At 35.5% G+C, this 17,991-nt stretch overlaps 1 long non-coding RNA gene across 1 annotated transcript; it reads left to right on the forward strand.

The window, feature by feature from the left end:
- The first annotated feature begins 2,718 nt into the window (after window positions 1-2,718).
- Window positions 2,719-4,156, forward strand: LOC105739649. The gene is made up of 2 exons (XR_001115602.2): window positions 2,719-3,366; window positions 3,767-4,156. It is a non-coding gene; the product is annotated as an uncharacterized LOC105739649 (long non-coding RNA).
- Window positions 4,157-17,991: the final 13,835 nt, after the last annotated feature.

Genomic DNA, 17,991 nt, shown 5'->3' on the forward strand with positions numbered 1-17,991 from the left:
CTAGCTTTGGTCTTCCTAAATATCAATGTATGGTAGGGGGTGGTAAATATTTCCTTCCTTATTCGAATGAGAAGTGCAGAGATAGGGATGGAGGAAAGGAGAGAGGGGAAGAAGTATATTGTGATTAATTATTATCTGTAAACTTCAAGACAGACAAAATGAAATATGTGGACACACTTTACGGGGGAAGGAGGAGGGTTATAAAAATCACCCTCATCGGCCGGGTGTGGTGGCTCAGGCTTGTAATCCCAGCACTTTGGAAAGCCGAGGCAGGTGAATCACCAGGTCAGGAGAACAAGACCATCCTGGCTAACATGATGAAACCCTGTCTCTACTAAAAATACAAAAAAAAAAAAAAAAAAAAAAAAAAAAAAAATTAGCCGGGCACGGTGACGGGCGCCTGTAGTCCCAACTACTCAGGAGGCTGAAGCAGGAGAATGGCGTGAACCCGGGAGGCGGAGCTTGCAGTGAGCCGAGATCGCACCACTGCACTCCAGCCTGGGGGACGGAGCGAAAAAAAAAAAAATTCACCCTCGTTGTTGTTAGCTTAACATTTTTTAATTGAATTATGGATCAACATTACACATAAGCTTTAACAACAGGCTTGATAGCCACCAGTGTGGATGATGAGAACACAGGTTCACCGCTGAAGTCCTTTCAAAGCACCAACCACATAAGAAAAATCATTACACTCTCAAAAGTAACAACGCCAAAACAAAGTCTCAAAGATTGAGCAGATAATTCCATGGAGGCCTATTCAGAGCACCTCCTTCAGTTATAGTCAATTTCCTTCCACATGATGTTTATTTCTCTGTGAGATATTTATAGCCCTCATACCAAAAGTCCATTGAACATCTATGCCATTGATAACAGTAACATAAAGCAGATTTATATATTCAGCTTGTCTAATACTCTATTGGGAAAGGAAGGCATTGCTCAACATAATAGCCTCCATTCTTAAGAGATACTCATTTTAAAATGTTGTCTTATAAATACAAGATGAGTTGAAACTTGTGTGCTCTAAATATTTTAAGGGATTTATGTTTGCATTCACTGACCTTTTAATCAAACTTCAATGCATTGCTACCACTGCAGAGGTTTCAGGAAGAAAAATATTACTTGTGGTTTTCAAAGTTAAAAGTTTTCTAGTAGAAAGGAAGTCTAAAAAGTTCTTAAAAGAGGATATTATGAACATATTGTCAGACTTGTTATTATTTGTAGAAAATATTCCTACATTAAATTATAGTGTGGATTTAAAAAAACTTTCTTATTGCTTTATCTTGAATACTTTATGAACTATAAATTTGCATGTCTGCATTTGTGTGTTGTTAAAAATATGTAATATCTTACCTGCCTGGCCTCTGTTTGCATATTTTATTTTTATTTGATGTATTTCAGTTTCTAAAATATTGGCAGTGTCTTCAAGAACTAGAACATCTGGGACTGGGCATGGTGGCTCAAATCTGTAATGCAGACACTTTGGGATGTCAAGGTGGGCAGATGACTTGAGCCCAGGAGTTCAAGACCAGCCTGGGCAAGATATCTCCAAAAAAAAAAAAAAAAAAAAAATAGAAACCCTGTGTCTACAAAACCTGTATCTAAAAAAAAAAAAAAATAGAAAAAATTAACCCGGTGCGGTAATGCACACCTATAGTCCCAGATACTCAGGAGGCTGAAGCAGGAGGATCGTTTGAGCCTGGGAAATTGAGGCTGCAGTGAGCAGTGATTGTGCCACCACACTCCATCCTGGGCAACAGAGTGAAAGCCTGTTAAAAAAAAAAAAAAAAAAGCCTGGCATACATTGTAGTTGGATCTTACTCCATTGATCATTTGCTCCCTTGTGATTCATTCTTACTTCCTATCCACTGCACTTTCCCCTCAACTAGAAACCTATTTTCTGTATTCCCCAAATAACATAATCCTGAGTTTTGCACCATTTTCTCTTTCTCTTCACCTCCAGACTTCTTGAAGGAATAGCTCATACATTGGTTCCACTTTCTCAGCATCCATTTATTCCTCAACCCATTATAATCTGAACCCAGTCTCCAACCACTGCCTGCGATCTCTCTTCTTCCAGTCCATAATAACAAAATATATTAATGGCATTTTGTTTATTTTGTTGGCTTTGTCAATGCATTGAGTCATAGGTAAGCAAATTTGGGTGAACATAGATATTGCCATATATAATGTTTTCAAAATTTTTTAAGCAATGAAACTTTCTTAAATGTTATTCAGATGCCCAATATAGACATGCGGCTGACATAACTGAACTGAGATGGGGCTACATTGTACTAATTAGAAATATATTTGAATGCCAGTTTTAAAAATTCCTGACTTATAAAGGTTTTAAAAGCAAGGAAATCATTTTTGTAATTACATAACAAGATTGAGTTAGGTTGCCACTGATAGTGGTTTAGCTTCTGTTGTTCTTGAACTGGTAATGAAAATGGTGATGCCGCCATGAGCACTGGGTCCACCGTTCAAAGCAAAAAGCTGGTAGAAGCTAAGAAAGGAGTGGAGAGTCACTCTACTTGACCTCATTAATTCCAGGAAAGCAAAACCTTTCCTAGAAGTCCTTCCTGCAGTCAGCCCTTTAAATGCAGAAGAATTTAGTTGGCCGACCCTAGCTCCAAGGCAGCCTGAGAGAGAACAGGCCTGTCATAATGGGCCAGATGAGTTGTGATTCATTGCTTGGGGACAGAAGAACTCTGAACAAGATCAAGGTTCTATCAGCGATAAATAAGGGAGGCTAAGGTATCGAGGAACCATCTAATGTTATTTACACTACCTACTTTCTAATCTGCCTCCTCTACTTACCTTCCTCTTTCTCTTCCTGTAATCTTATTGCATGGAAGAAATTTTTTGATGAAGACAATTGTCTATTTTTCTTAAAATCATTTTTTTAGCTAGTGGTATGTCTCGAACACTTTCCTAATAGTTTATTGAGATAAAGTCATAACATTTTTTTTTCTTTCTTCACTACCCTCACTCATTGCCCCATTGGGATTGACTGCAAATTGCAATTTTCTGTAGAAAGAATCAGTAATCCTTTCTACACAGTGGATTTGGTGATTTCAAAACTTTAAGAACATTTAAAATATTCAAGTTCTTTCCTCTAAAAACTGGTGACTTTCTGCTGCTGAGCTCGTGAAAGTTTTTGAGAAGAAAGTTGAAAGGTTGAAAATGGTGCTGTGTTTATTTGAATATCTAAAGGGTAAACTCCAAGCTACTTATCTGAAAACAAATATTCTCTGAAACCTGCAGAGTAAAGAAGTATAACTTGACATTTCTTCTGCAAGAAAAAAACAAGAAGATGGTGACTTTCAAGATCTCAGTCAATGACTAAAGCTCTGTGACCACAGTGAGGTACAGTGTCTGAACTAAATGTTTTCCTTAAATATTTTAGTAATTTAGAACTGATATTCTATGTATATCATGAAACAGAAAGACCAGATAAGCTATAATATGAAAGCAATATAATTCAAATTAAATGGAAGAACACATAATAAAATACAAAACTTCTCAAAAAAATCTCCATTATGCCTGTTTGTAGCAGTATATATTCCTAACTGTATTAATGTATAATAGTTAATACAAATCATAAAGCATATAAAAATTAATGTAATTTAGTATTCTCTTTGGTAATAATATCATTTGTTGAGTAGTTAACAAAATTATAAGTGCAAGTTCAGAACATTTTAGGTTCTGTTTAAAAAAAAAAAAAAGCCAACACAGATACTCATTATTCTTGGTATTATGTGTTCAGCACATTACTGCAGTAACCAGGGCAGTAATGTCAAGACAAAGGTCGGGGTTGGCTTTAAGAAAGAAGCCTGAGAACCGGAACTACATAGAGGCCAGAATATCAGTGTCTACATGCTAAAGGCAATTTGCAGGAACAAGTACCAGGAGCAGATCAACAAAACAAATAAGATCAACAAAACAAATAAGGAAGGTGGTTTTATGAACCCAGAAGGTCAGTAGTTATGAGTTGTGGCTCCACTTTATTCAACCTTATCTGCTTGGAAGTTTTTCTCCCACACCGTTAAACCCCTCACTGAACCAAACTTTTGTACAGACTGCAGCCAAGAAGGGCTGTATTATGGCTTTCTTGGACCTCTTCATCCACAAAAATATTACAAATTGTTTTTCATGACTTAATGTTCTAATTGTGTTTTCTTAGATTCTGTATTTGTCTATTTGGCATCGATTCTTCACAGGGCCAATACTGAATTTATAATATTTTATTATTATCTATATTCTTGTTGCTCTGGCATTTGGGAGCCTTGTAGACCACGGAGAAACTCCTCCTCCCAGGGCTAGCTAATTCCTAAAGGTAATAACAATTTGCCTATGAATGCAGGCCTTTCATATGCAAACCAACCAATCCATTAATTACTTTCTTATCTAACTCTCACACACTGAGCCAATGTTTGCCCTGCCTTAAATTATCCCAGGGCCAAGTATCGCCCAAATGGAGGCCATCCCTATAGCCCAAAGCCCAGCCAGAATTTTTAAAGCAAGCCCTGTTCTAAACTGTTTGCTCTGCCCTGTTTTTCCTATGGAAAGCCCAATAAAGCCTGTGGTCTAATGCTTTCTCTTTGCTCCTTTCTGCCTTCTGACAGACACCCATGCCTTCTCTGTGTCCCTGCATAGCATGAGCTGTCCCCTCTCTGGGACCTTTGAGTATGATAAACTTCTTTCTTTCAAACCTCCTTCTCATTTCCTCCTATGAATACACAGTCTTTACCAACCATATCATATACAACATTTACATTCTCAGAATACTGAGTTGGAATAAATATATTGACATTATGCATTAAAACATTTAAAAATCTGTAAGTTCTTTTTTTTTTTCTGATTTTAAAAGAAATTAAAATGTTCTTGTAGTTCCCTAAAAGTATCATGGGCCTTTGACAGTAGATCACGTCTCCCTAGTGGATAAGTTGACTGTGGAGTCAGAGATGGCTTGCTTTGGCTGACATCCTTGTAAGCTCTTGAGAAACTGAATTAGAAGCAGACAATGGTCAGTCTATGTGTAATAAACAGGACTCTGGCCCACAGACTCTGCAGCAACCATTGCAGGAAACCAGTTACAATTTCTTAAGATTGGTCTGGAATGGTCACGATTTGGTCAACAACTGCCAGCCTCCTTATTTTTCATCTTTTTTTTTTCTTTTTTCCAGTTCAGAACCAACCAGAGAAAGCTAAATGTGATCCCCAAACCAATCACATAAAATGTCTCACTCTTTGCTAGCCTACCTCCATTGACTCCAGTGCTGTCATGACAATGACCTCAATTAAAACATGCCTTAACACCTTTCCTTTTCTCCACTCTAAAGCTTCCCCACTGCTTTGTCTGCCTTTCAGCATCTGCCAAGTTGAAGTGGTGGTGTGGATGCCCTTGCTGTAGCAAGCTCTGAATACATAGCTTATGTTTGTTCTCATTTGGATGGTCTTTATTTCCACACGCCCTATCTTCCTTGAGGTTTTTAGTTAGGACACTTTCTTCCCACTGGAAGCCATCTGTCCTGTACATCTTCTAAAGAAAATGTTGATAGTGTGTTCCAAGATGAAAAACAGATAATCCAATGAGTTTATCTATAAAAATGTAAAAATACAAAATTTCTAAATGTCTGTGCTTGTTTTTTCAGACAAAATTCTTACGTGAAAGCCAGAAACACAGGAATCTCATTTTCTAAATATTTTCTTTATCCTAAGAAAACACAAAAAAGTGAATAGAGTTAAGTGTAGACTAGCAGACCCAGCACAAGTATCACCTGGGACCAAGTTAGAAATGCAAAATTTTGGCTCCCACTGCAGACCTACTCTGGATATCTGATGTACTTTGAGAACCATGGCTCTGAAGCAGACTATCCTGGACAGGCTCTTGAAATTCTCTGAGGCTTACTTTCTTCATATATACATATATATATATATAAATATATTATATATATATATAAAATATATGTTATATATATATATAAACATATATTATATATATATATATAACATATATTATATATAAAATATATATTATATATATATATAGATATTCTTAACATGTTTAAATACATAATTAATAGTTGCAGTAGCAAAATTTATTTTAATTTATATATTTTTTGTATTAATTAATCTATTCACTTTTTGTGTTTTTAGATAAAAAATATTAGAAAATGAATTCCTGTGTTTCTTTCACGTATTATATATATATATATATATATATATATACATAATATATATACATATATGTATATATTATATATTATATATATGTATATATTATATATATCATATATGTATATATGTATACATATATTATATATGCATATATGTATATATATATATATATATTATATATGTATATATGTATCATATATGTATATATTATATATGTAAATATATATATATATATAATATATTATATATTATATATTATATATATATTATACATATTTATATTATATATTATATATATTTATATATACATATATGTATATATATGTACACATATATATACATATATATATAGTAGTTACGAATTCTTTGTTTCCAAATTTAAAGGTTTGTTGTGAGTATCAAGTTATTAATGTCCTGAAAACATGTTTTCATGATGCTTTCTCTGAAGAAAGAAAAGATGAACTCTGCTATATAATATTTTTAAAGTCTTTAAGAGAGGAGTTGGGTTTTATTTTAGACAAGCAATTGAAGGTAGGTGGGATTTAAATTAGTTTTAAAAAGGGAAATGACATTCTAGTTGAGGAGAAAGGAGATTGTCAATCACTGTGCCTCCTTCCTGGCTCTTCAAATATGGCTAGCTCCAGGCTGCCTATGACGATGATCCTCAAGTTGAGTCCCAGAAGCTACAGTGGGTGAGTCACTTATACATAACACTTATTAGGTCAGCCACTTAATAGCTGTGTTTCATTGAACAAATTTTTCATCCTGCTTGAAATTTCGTCTTCTTATCTGTCAAATGAGAATAGGAGTGTGTATTAGGCTATACAAGAAGCATGGCTGGAGAGGCCTCAGGAAACTTACAATCATGGGAGAAGGCGAAGTGGAGGCATGTCTTACATGGCTGGAGCAGGAGAAAGAGAGGGAATGGGGAGGTGCTATACACTTTTAAAAAATCAGATCTTGTGAGAACTCACTATCATGAGAAGAGCATAGGGGGAAATTTGCCCCCATGATCCAGTCACCTCCCACCTCCCACCAGGTCCCTCCTCTAACACTGGGGATTACAGTTCAACATGAGATTTGGGTGGGGACACAAGTAAAAACCATATCAGAGTGAAAATATTTACCTCACAGTGTGGCTATAAGCAGTAATTGAGATCACTTATATAACATGTTCTTCCCAAGAAATATTAGCAGAAAGGATAAGAATAAGATATTAAATCGTTTTTTTTCTGTTACACTGATCTATGCAACTGTAATTTGACTTAAGTTCCTCTCAGATGGCATATGGGACTATTCTTATTGTTGAGTTGCATCAATAATTAGCTCCCATGTTGACTCTGGTATCTGTGATTACTCTCTCCTTTTTTTTTAGAATACTTTGCCTTTGATAATTGCCATGCTAATAAGTATCAAGGAATATTTGAGCCCACCAGTCAGGCTGTTCTTTTTGTTGCTGCTGATGTCCACACGGGGGTGTTGACACCCAAGACTGATGGCACAGATATTTGTTCAAAGATACTGATGTCTAATGTGGAGGTGCTACAAGGGTGGCCACCAATATAGTCACCATCCTGATGTTGCTGTTTCAGTGACATCTTCATCACCACTACCAATGTTGTAATTGCTAATGTCTCACATTCTAAATGTCCTAAAGAAATTGTGGGAAAAAAAGAGCTTTTTTTTTTTTTCACTCTTCTTTGACATTCCTTAAACCTGTTATTTGTTCTTGAGGCTATGAGATAGTTTGATTGACATTGCTGTGCTATTTAAAAAATCATGCCATTTCAGCTGGGTAGGGGTTCACACTTGTGATCCCAGAACTTTGGGAGACTGAGGCAGGCAGATTGCTTGAGCCCAGGAGTATAAGACCAGCCTGTGCAACATGGTGAAATCCTGTCTCTACACAAAAATACAAAAATTAGCTGCGCATGGTGGCCCATGCTTGTAGTCCCAGCTACTCAGGAGGCTAAGGTGGGAGGATCACTTGGGCCCAGAAAGCAGAGGTTGCAGTGAGCTGAGATCATGCCACTGAGCTCCAGCCTAGGTGACACAGTGATAGCCTGTCTCAAAAAAAAAAAAAAAAAAAACCCAAAAAACAAATTATGCCATCTCATCAGTGCTGCTTAATTATTTTCGAAGCAAGCTCTGTGTCTCTTATTTACCAGAAGGCCCCTTCTTCCTTAATACAAATGGTGCCTTATGGGTTCTACTTGACTAATTCTCTGAGTTTGCAAAGAAGACCTTGAGTTCTAGACAAAACACAGCCTAAGTTTGGGTTGACACCTCTTATACATGTATTCATAGAAAAAAATGTGTGTGTGTGTGGAGACATTTTAAAGATGTAAAGTCTTATAAGAACAATGTAGTAACAACCCATCATTATCATCATGACTTTAACCTTGGTGTGGTGGACAGACTTTAAGGTGGCATCCATGATCTTCACTTCCTGTTCATGCCGTTGTGTAGTCCCAGCCCCTGTGACTTGCTTTTAAACAGTAGAATATGAAAGGTGATGGGCTGCCCCCTCCCATGATTGTTATTACATAAGATGCTATCTTGCTTGAAGACCCACTAGAGCAATTTCCTCTCATTGGTTTTGCAGCAGCAAGCCAACATGAAGTAAGTGGCCATGCTAGAGAAGCCCATATAGTAAAGAACTGTAGGAGCCTGAATAAGCTGAGAGTGACCTCCAGCGAGAACCTATAGCCCTCAGACTTGCAGCCTCAAATAAATGAATTTTACCAAAAACCCAGAGGAGTTTGGAAGTGGCTACTTCTCCATTTGAGCCTCTGCTAAGACCTGGATTGCAGCCCCATGAGATTCTTAGGCAGAGGAAACAGCCAAGCCATGCCCAGATGCCTGACTCACAGAGACTGTGAGATAATAAACTGTGGTTTTAAGTGGCTAACTTGGTAGTAATTTGTTGTACAGCAATAGAAACCTAATACTCCATGTTAAACAAAATATGGGGGGAGTCATTTTATTATGAATGCTTGAATACCCTTCTTACCTAATTTTTTAAAAGATGTCTTAACCTGTTTTCTACATGCATTTATTATTATGGCTGTAGAGTAGTATAGTTTGCTTTGTTACTATTTCCATTACAAAAACAATTAACAGTTTATGCCTAATGGAATTATAATGGTGTATTTTAAGGCATGTGACCTTCATAGTAAAGAATTAGTGATTTCCAGTTAAACATGATTAAGTGAACATATGTTTTTATGTCTGCTTAATCAAACTCACTAAAATAGTAACAAAAAATAAAACAGGCATAAATCTAAACAGAGCTAAAGAACAGGGAAAGTGGCAGTACTAGATAAGGATTCCAATTACAAATTTTGATATTGGAAATGCAAACGGACAAGTGGCAAGGCAACTGACTTGAAAGAGGGAAGAAAGTTCACATTTAACTGCACAGGGAACCCCAGAAATACTTAGGAGTTTAACACAGCAGAAACCTTTGGATATGGGAGCACAGAATAGTATTAAAAATAAGAGGTTCTAAGTCTCAGTAAAAAGCAATTAAGTCCTCTCATGTCCTCATCTCAAGCAACACAATTAACCGCTTCCTGTATTAACAGAAATAGAAGTTTTCTCTACAGAGAGAGTGTATCTTGGGGGTTCTAGATTTGGGGACATAAGCACCTGAAGGCAGGCATGAAGCATAATATTGAAATCAAGACAACAATTCAACACTGATACAGGGGCTTTTAGAATACTTCACCTCCCTAGTTTTCCCCAGCTCAGCTCCTGGACAGGGCATAGAGGATGACTCTCTGGAAAAACCAAAAAGTCAAAAAGAAACTATCTCTGGACAGTGAGAATTTGAGGATTTACTAATAAAAGAACTCAGCCAGCCAATATTTCTGGCAAGTTCATCAGTCAAACAGATCCTTGTTTATATTCACGTATGCAGAGTTTGCATTGAGGATTGTAATGACTCACAGACTCACAAGTGTTTTGTTTCCAGTAATTGTGTACTACGTATTTTGGAATAAGTCTCTTGTAGAGAACACCTAAGAAAGGTAGGCAGAACTTTTAGAAATTATGTTTGAATGCATCAGAGAGCTGCTAAGATAAATGATTATGAGGTCTAAATCCAATCCAGGAACATTTTCAGGACTTCTGGACCCATTTCCTCACAGAGGTTATATTTTGTAGAGGGCCAGATAGTAATTGTTTCTGATTTTGTAGGCCATTTGGTCACTGGCACAACTGATCAACTCTGCCATTGTAGCACCAAAAGTAGCCGTAGACAATATTACATAAATGGATATGGCTGTGTTTCAGTTAAATTTTATTGATAAAAACAGATTTGACAAATGGGCCGTAATTCCCCTACCTCTACTCTAGAAACATTTGTCAGTTATGAATGAGGTGAGCTTTCAATATACTCATAGCACTAGAGGGACAAAATTTAGTGCTAGAGGCCCACAAAGAAGAAGATGTGAGCGGCTTTGGATTGGGACCCTAAAGGGTTGTTCTTTAGAAATAAGAGTAGGCCGGGAGCAGTGGCTCACGCTTGTAATCCCAGCATGTTGGGAGGCAGAGGCAGGCAGATCATGAGGTCATGAGTTCAAGACCAGCCTGACCAACATGGTGAAACCCCATCTCTACTAAAAATACAAAAATTAGCCGGGTGTGGTGGTGTGCACCTGTAATCCTAGCTACTCAGGAGGCTGAGGCAGGAGAATCACTTGAACCCAGGAGGCAGAGGTTGCAGTGAGCCAAGATTGCGCCATTGCACCCCAGCCTGGGCGACTGAGTGCGACTTCTCCATCTCAAAAAAAAAGTAAACTAGAAATAGACAAGTCCTTGACAAGATTAAGACCTAGCTTCAATTCATCTCCGTCCCTGATTGGATTAATTTGGTCTTTACTAATAGGTTAACCTAGCCTTCTCAAAGCATACATATATTCTACCAGGATGATAATATGATCTTTCATAGTCTTCTATTAATACTATAGTTTCTTACATATATTCTGAACTATAGGAAGAGACAAGATCAAATGGAACAAAACTAAGAGAAACATCTGACAATAGAGACAGACCCACCGGGGATAACAATGAAATAATAAGCAGTTTTAAAATATGTTCAAGAAAATAAACAAGTGGAAGAAAATAAATTGTGGATTGAGAATTTTAGGCTGAGAATTGGAAGTTATAAAGAACTGATAAAATTCTAGAGCGGAAAAATAAATTGAGAACTCAAAGACTGGATTTAACAAGAGAGCAGACACTGATGAATTGGATTAAACTCAGATAGACAAGTGATGAACAATAGAAAAAGGTACATAGGAAACAGAGGACATGGTAAAATAATCTAAAACGTGGGTAATTAGAGCCCCAGAAGAATATAAGAGGGGAGTAAAATGCAGAAGTGATATTCGAACAGATAATGACTCAAGTTTTCCCAAACCAACAAAATTGCACCAAACCATGGATTTAAGAATCACTACATAATCCAAATAGTTTTAAAGCAAAACCAAAACAAGAAACCTAAGAATAAATAGTTGGATTATTAAAACCCCAAGCAAAACCAAAACAGAAACCTAAAAATGTTATAGAAAAATTGTAGAAATTCAGTGTAGAGGAAGTCTAAGTGCAGCTAGAGGGGGAAAAAAAAAGGAAAAAAAAGTGACAGCAATAAGACTAACAGCTACTTCTCAACATAAACAATGTAACCTTGAAGACAATATAATCATATTTGCAAAAAGTGCTCCAAAAATATCACTCTTGACCTAAAATGCAATACCAAGTAAATATTGTATTCTAACAAAGGGCTCAGCAAAATATGATTCACAGGAAAAATCCCGGGTGTTTTTGTAAGCAAAGTTCTTTTGGGGGAACAAACCTAATTATGCTCATTCATTTACCTCTTACATATGAATGCTTTCATGCACTAGAGTAGTTGGAATATTATGACCTCAAAAGCCTAAAAGATTTACTATTTGGTTCTTTACAGAAAATGCTGACCCTTCTAAAATAAAAATGAAATACGGCATTATTAGGAAAAACAAAAAGTCAGAGATTTTTTCATTGGAAAACTTGTTCAAAAGGAAATTTGAAGCTAATAAGCAGAAGTAAGAAAAATGAGCAATAAAAATAACAAGTATCAATAAATGAACATTGATACTATAAGTCATAATATTTTGTGGGCTTAAAATGTGTTTAGAATTAAAATATACTGTGGCAAAAACATACAACTTAGGATAGGGTATTTGGAGCTAAATGTTGTAACACCTCTACATTATTTGGTAAGTGATAAAAGTACTAATTTATGTTAAACTTGCTACATCAAAACGCATTTAGCAAAATCTAGAGTAAACACTAAAATAATAGCTTAAAAAACGTGACTACCAAATTAATGAAGTGGAAAAAATGAAATAAAACAAAGAAACAAAAAACTAATCCAAAAGACAGCAAACAAAACGAGGAAGCAAAGAATCATAGAATAGTCAAGAAAATAAGAAGTAAATAGTGAGGGGAAAATCTTAATCCTAAATATATTTGACAACATTACATTGCATGTGAATAGAAAAAACACCCCAAGTAAAGGTTTGAGTGTTAGATAATATTAAAAAGTTAAAAAGACCAACTATATTCTGACTCTAAAAGCCACACTTTAAATGCAAACAAACAGAGAAATTGATAGTAAGCACACACACAAAAGACTATGCCAAAAAAAAAAATAAATAACGCTAGCCCTAGGAAAGGTCTATCTATATTGGTATGAGACAAAAAGACTTGAAGGTAAATTTTTTAATGTACAGAGAGATATTTTGTAATGCTAAATAGTTTATTTCACCAGGAAAGTATAAAACACCACTTAAAAAAACCCCAAAAACCAAGTAAATGGAGACATAGTGGGGAATTTTAACCCATTTCAGCACATGATAGAAGTAGGTCAAATAATTCCTAAGGATACGAATTTGGACAACATTACTAACAAATGGTTCAATTGACATATATAGAATGCTACATACAGTAGCACGCAGAATGTGTGTTCACTTTAGGTACATAATAACCATTTACCAAAAATAAACATATGCTGGCCCATGTTGTCTGTCTCTACCAATTAAAATCATATAGAATATATTCTTTGACCATTAAAAAATGTCATTTATTTCCAGTTTTTAAAAATCTACATTTATGTTATACATTATCCATAAGTTTGGCTTTTGCTACATCCCACAAGTCTCAATAAACGCTATGTTTCTTATAATTCAGTGCCAAATATTTTCTAATTTCTATTGTTGTATCATCCTTCACCTATGAATTATCTATCTAGAAATAAACTTCTTAATTTCCAAACTTAGGGAGCTTTAAAATTTATCTTTTTATTTCACTTGCATTTTACTATGTTTAAAAATATATTCTATATTATTTTAACCCTTTGAAATTGGTAGAGACAGAATGCTGAGTATAATATCAAGAACTTAGGAAAAATAAAACTGATAGAAAATAGAAGACAGACAATACAATAAATAACAGCTGATAGTAACATGGAAAATAAAGCTAACATAAACTAAACTGAAAGTTAATTCTTGGGGAAAAAAATGACAACACCCATAAACACTTAGTAACAGGAAAAAAGGAAAAAATACTAAAAATAGCACTAATGAAAAAGATGAAAAGCTACCAACGATCTTATAGACACCAAAAAATGGTAAAATGTTGTAAATAAATACGAAAGTTTAGAATAAATGGGAAAATTAAAAAGCATATCTTATCAAAACTGAAACTGTAAAAAATCAAAGTTTATATGGTCTGATAGTTATTAAATAAATTGAATCTGCAATTTAAAACTAAGCATAAAGTGGCTTCATCATTAGCATCAAATTCATGCATACTATTCTAGCGAACGGCCAAAAAGAGATGTAATTCCTAAGTCCTTTTAACTTAGTAGAAGTATGGACATTAGACTTGAAAAAATACTTCACAAAAGAGATCTTAAAATGACCAATAAATATAAAAGGGCCTCAAATCATTAATAATCAAGGAAGTGCAGCAAACAGAAGAAAATTTCAGTAAAATTTATATCTATATCTTAGAAGGCAAAAGAGCATACAGTGCTTATAAAATCAAAATCCTGTAAAAAATGAACATTTGGAAACTGAGAAGATATTTCAGAGTTTGAAAGATCCTAGCAGAAAACCTTAAAAAAGAAAATGTGGAAGATGAGTTGAAGAAAACATCTTCAAAATCAGAACAAAAAAGAAAAAGCTGAAGAGAATGAGAAGAAAAGAGAAGCCATTCCCCGCCTCCCCCCATGATATCTAACATGAGTTGGGTCCTTACTATTCTGAGCCCCTTATTATGAGGGTCTATGGTTTTTCCATTCTTGTTATGCATGAAAGGTAATATGGAGAGCTATACATATTTTAACCTGCTCAATAATCAGTATGAAGATTTGGGAAAGGTTTCACCAATCAACACTCTTTCATTGAAGGCTGTGTCTTCACTGCCTACAACAGAGGTTTCCAAACTTTTCCAGATTAGCTATTCATTTTCAAATTTTACTCATGTATTTTATGTACCAATATTTGACTACCATGAAATGTTATGTTTGCAATGATAAACTATAAAATCTATGTAAATTTATACACAATGACTATCAGAGCTCCTGATAGTTATTCCAAAAATACTCATAATAGTAAAGCTCAATTGTTAGAAACATTAAAACCATATGCAAATTGCTGAATAAAAGACATGTTAACCTCAGTTACATTATGTATAATATGAGGACATCCTGACTCATGGCAGCACTGCAAATATGAAATGACTCAGCATCATCTTTGTCATTAGTTATTATAAGCATTATTATTAATATTGTCATTATCATTTCACATTCAATTGAGCTGATATAATTCTATGCCAGAGCAGAAAATATTTAGTTTATCGGACAGAGGCTTCTTGTTGGTAACTGCTCAGTTTCTATTCTGCTTTTTCAAATAATGAAAGAGGTTCACTAGCCCATGTTACCATTTTTGTATATTACTACTAATCTCAATACACCAGCTTGGAAATCACTTGCTAAATTAAGGAAATAAGGAAATCTTAAGATCTACTTTTAAATTGATGATTCATAGAGTTATATCAGAATACTTCTCTTTTTATTACTCCATTTAAATAAAATATAATATGCTTTTAAAGCTGAAATAAAACATATTCAATAAAAAACCTTGAATAATAGTGGTATTATTTAGGTTGTGATTCAAGTTATAGGTAATTCACATAGATCTCCAGAATCATTTTTCTGCCTCATAGTGGATATATAAAGTTATATGCATAAAATATGAGTAAGTTAATGCATCTGATATGGAAGTGGTGTGCTTGGTGTCCCACCAGAATATTTGTGAATAATTTTAAAAGATATTTCATTTTCAAAGCCTCCTCTTAACTGGAGGAAAGGAGAGGGGCTTCAGCTACAAATAGAGGGACTTAAATTAGTTATGAAGTCAAATGCCCAGATGAGAGGACGATTTACCACGGAAATGGGATTTTTGAGAAACCATCATTTCCAGAGCTTTTACATAATGCTATTCCAGAGGCTAGAGATTTGTATATTCATTCCCCACTCTCAGATCCACCCTTTTGAGTCCTTCAAATACTAACGTATTTATTGGCATTGTGGATGTCATCGCCATATTCTTTCCAATCATTTCATATCGAGGCATGATTCAAACCTCTGGTTTATTTCACTGCAAGTAGACCTTGCTTGAGAGCCATTAGAACACATTTTTGGAACGGTTTATTATGGCTAGTGTTCCATTATTGGAATGTTAAACACAAGGGAGTTATTTATATCCTACTGCTCAAGGTCATCGCCAAGGTCTGATTGCAAAAATTTAAAAAATTGCAACCTCAGGCATAAATGGATTAAGGGAAAAGCCCTACAATTACACCGACTAGCCAACATCATAGGACCCCTGCAATCCAGGCCATCGCAGGCCAAGGTTTTTGAAGGAAGCCCTCAAAGAAAGGAAGACCCTTTTATTATCTGGATTCATGTGAGTTTGCCATTTTGCCATCTGGTTGTTTTCTGCTGTAATTACAACCATTTACCAGTTGACAGGGAAACAATTTCACCACAGACTTAATGAGACAAAGTCTTGTGATTTTGAGAAAAGGGAGGCAGCCATATATAATTATTCCTCTTTCTGTATCTACCTGCTTTTCTATATAAGAGACATAATAAGAATGCCCAAAGAGAATTCTGATGTCTGTGGCATATACTTACGATTGTAATGATCCTAAAGGAAATCTGAAAGACTGAAGCTGACAGATACTACCATATGCTATAGTTTGAACATATACCCCAGATCTCATGTGTTGGAAACTTAATCCCCAAATTCATACACTGATAGTATTTGGAGGTAGGGCCTTTGGGAGGTAATTAGGATTAGATAAGGTCATTAAGGTGGGGCTCCAATGGTGGGACTGGTGGCTTTATAAGAAGAGGAGGAGGGAGCTGAGATGGCATACTCTTGCCCTTTCACCTTATGATCCCCTCTGCCATGTTATGATGCAACAAGAGGGCCTTCTTTAAATGCCAGCACCATGCTCTGGGACTTCTCAGCCTCCACAACCATGAACTAAATACACTTAATTTTTCAAAAAAATAAATTGGTCTGTTTGTGGTGTTATGTTACAGCAACAGAAAACAGACTAAAACACCATATTACCGAATGCCACATAGATATTGCTTTCTGATGGTGTGTATGTGTCTCTGGATGTGCAATGGATGTTTTTGCATCAAGAAAATGTTTGAGAAAGTGTTCTGACCTACTCTAGGAGAAAACCGAATAATAAGCATAATAAAAAATATCTCTTTATGAGTACAAACATGCATGTTCATACCAAAATGATTTCTACCTTAGTTCTAACTCTGAGATATCTAGTAAGACATCTACTTCTCAGCAGGGGCTCCCCAAAAGCCTAAGTCATAGTTAAAGGGGAAGTTTAAGTAACCTGGACCCATACTTTAAAAATTCATAAGTTAAGTGATCTTTTGTTTCACCTTAATTTTTTATGATTGTTTTTGTTTTACCTCATTTTCGTGATATTGAAGTATAACATCACAAAGAGAGTCTAGACATTTTAACTTTAGTAAATTAGAAATCCCCATTATCTCCTGGTATCTTATGATTTTAAATTTCTGTTCATGGGACCTAATGACTATAAACAGAGTGAAAAATGCAGCTTCGAAGTCTGGAATTCCTCTGGGCTTTTTAGAAATGATTCCTTCTTTTAACCTGTGAAGAATCCCTCATTAACAGGTCCATCCTTCAATATCTGAAAGGAACTTATACCACCTACAGTGCCTTATATTGCGCCATTAGCAATTCAAAACATCTAGTTTGCCTGGGAGTGGGTAATGTGAGATACAGAGTGAGAGACAGAGAGAGAGAGAGAGAGAGAGAGAGTGTGTGTGTGGAGCAAGGACACATTACCGAGAAACTTAATAATTTGTTCTGAAAACGACTGGTCGTGACTGTAGAATGCCTGAGTAAACCCGAGATCATGGATGGTGACCTCCCATTTGTAGGCTTAAGTATTAATATCTACATAGGCTAGTATCAATTTTTATGTCTAAAAATTACTTTGTGTTTGAATTACATTTCTTTTCTCTTTTTTCTTTTTTTCTGAGCAGAGCCTTGCTCTGTGGCCCAGGCTGGAGTGCAGTGGCTCAATCTCGGCTCACTGCAAACTCCACCTTCCTGGTTCAAGTGATTCTCGTGCCTCAGCCTCCCAAGTAGGTGGGATTACAGGCCTGAACCACCACACCAAGCTAATTTTTGT

Source organism: Nomascus leucogenys, chromosome 4 (assembly GCF_006542625.1).
Source record: "Nomascus leucogenys isolate Asia chromosome 4, Asia_NLE_v1, whole genome shotgun sequence".
NCBI classification, from domain to species: domain Eukaryota; kingdom Metazoa; phylum Chordata; class Mammalia; order Primates; family Hylobatidae; genus Nomascus; species Nomascus leucogenys.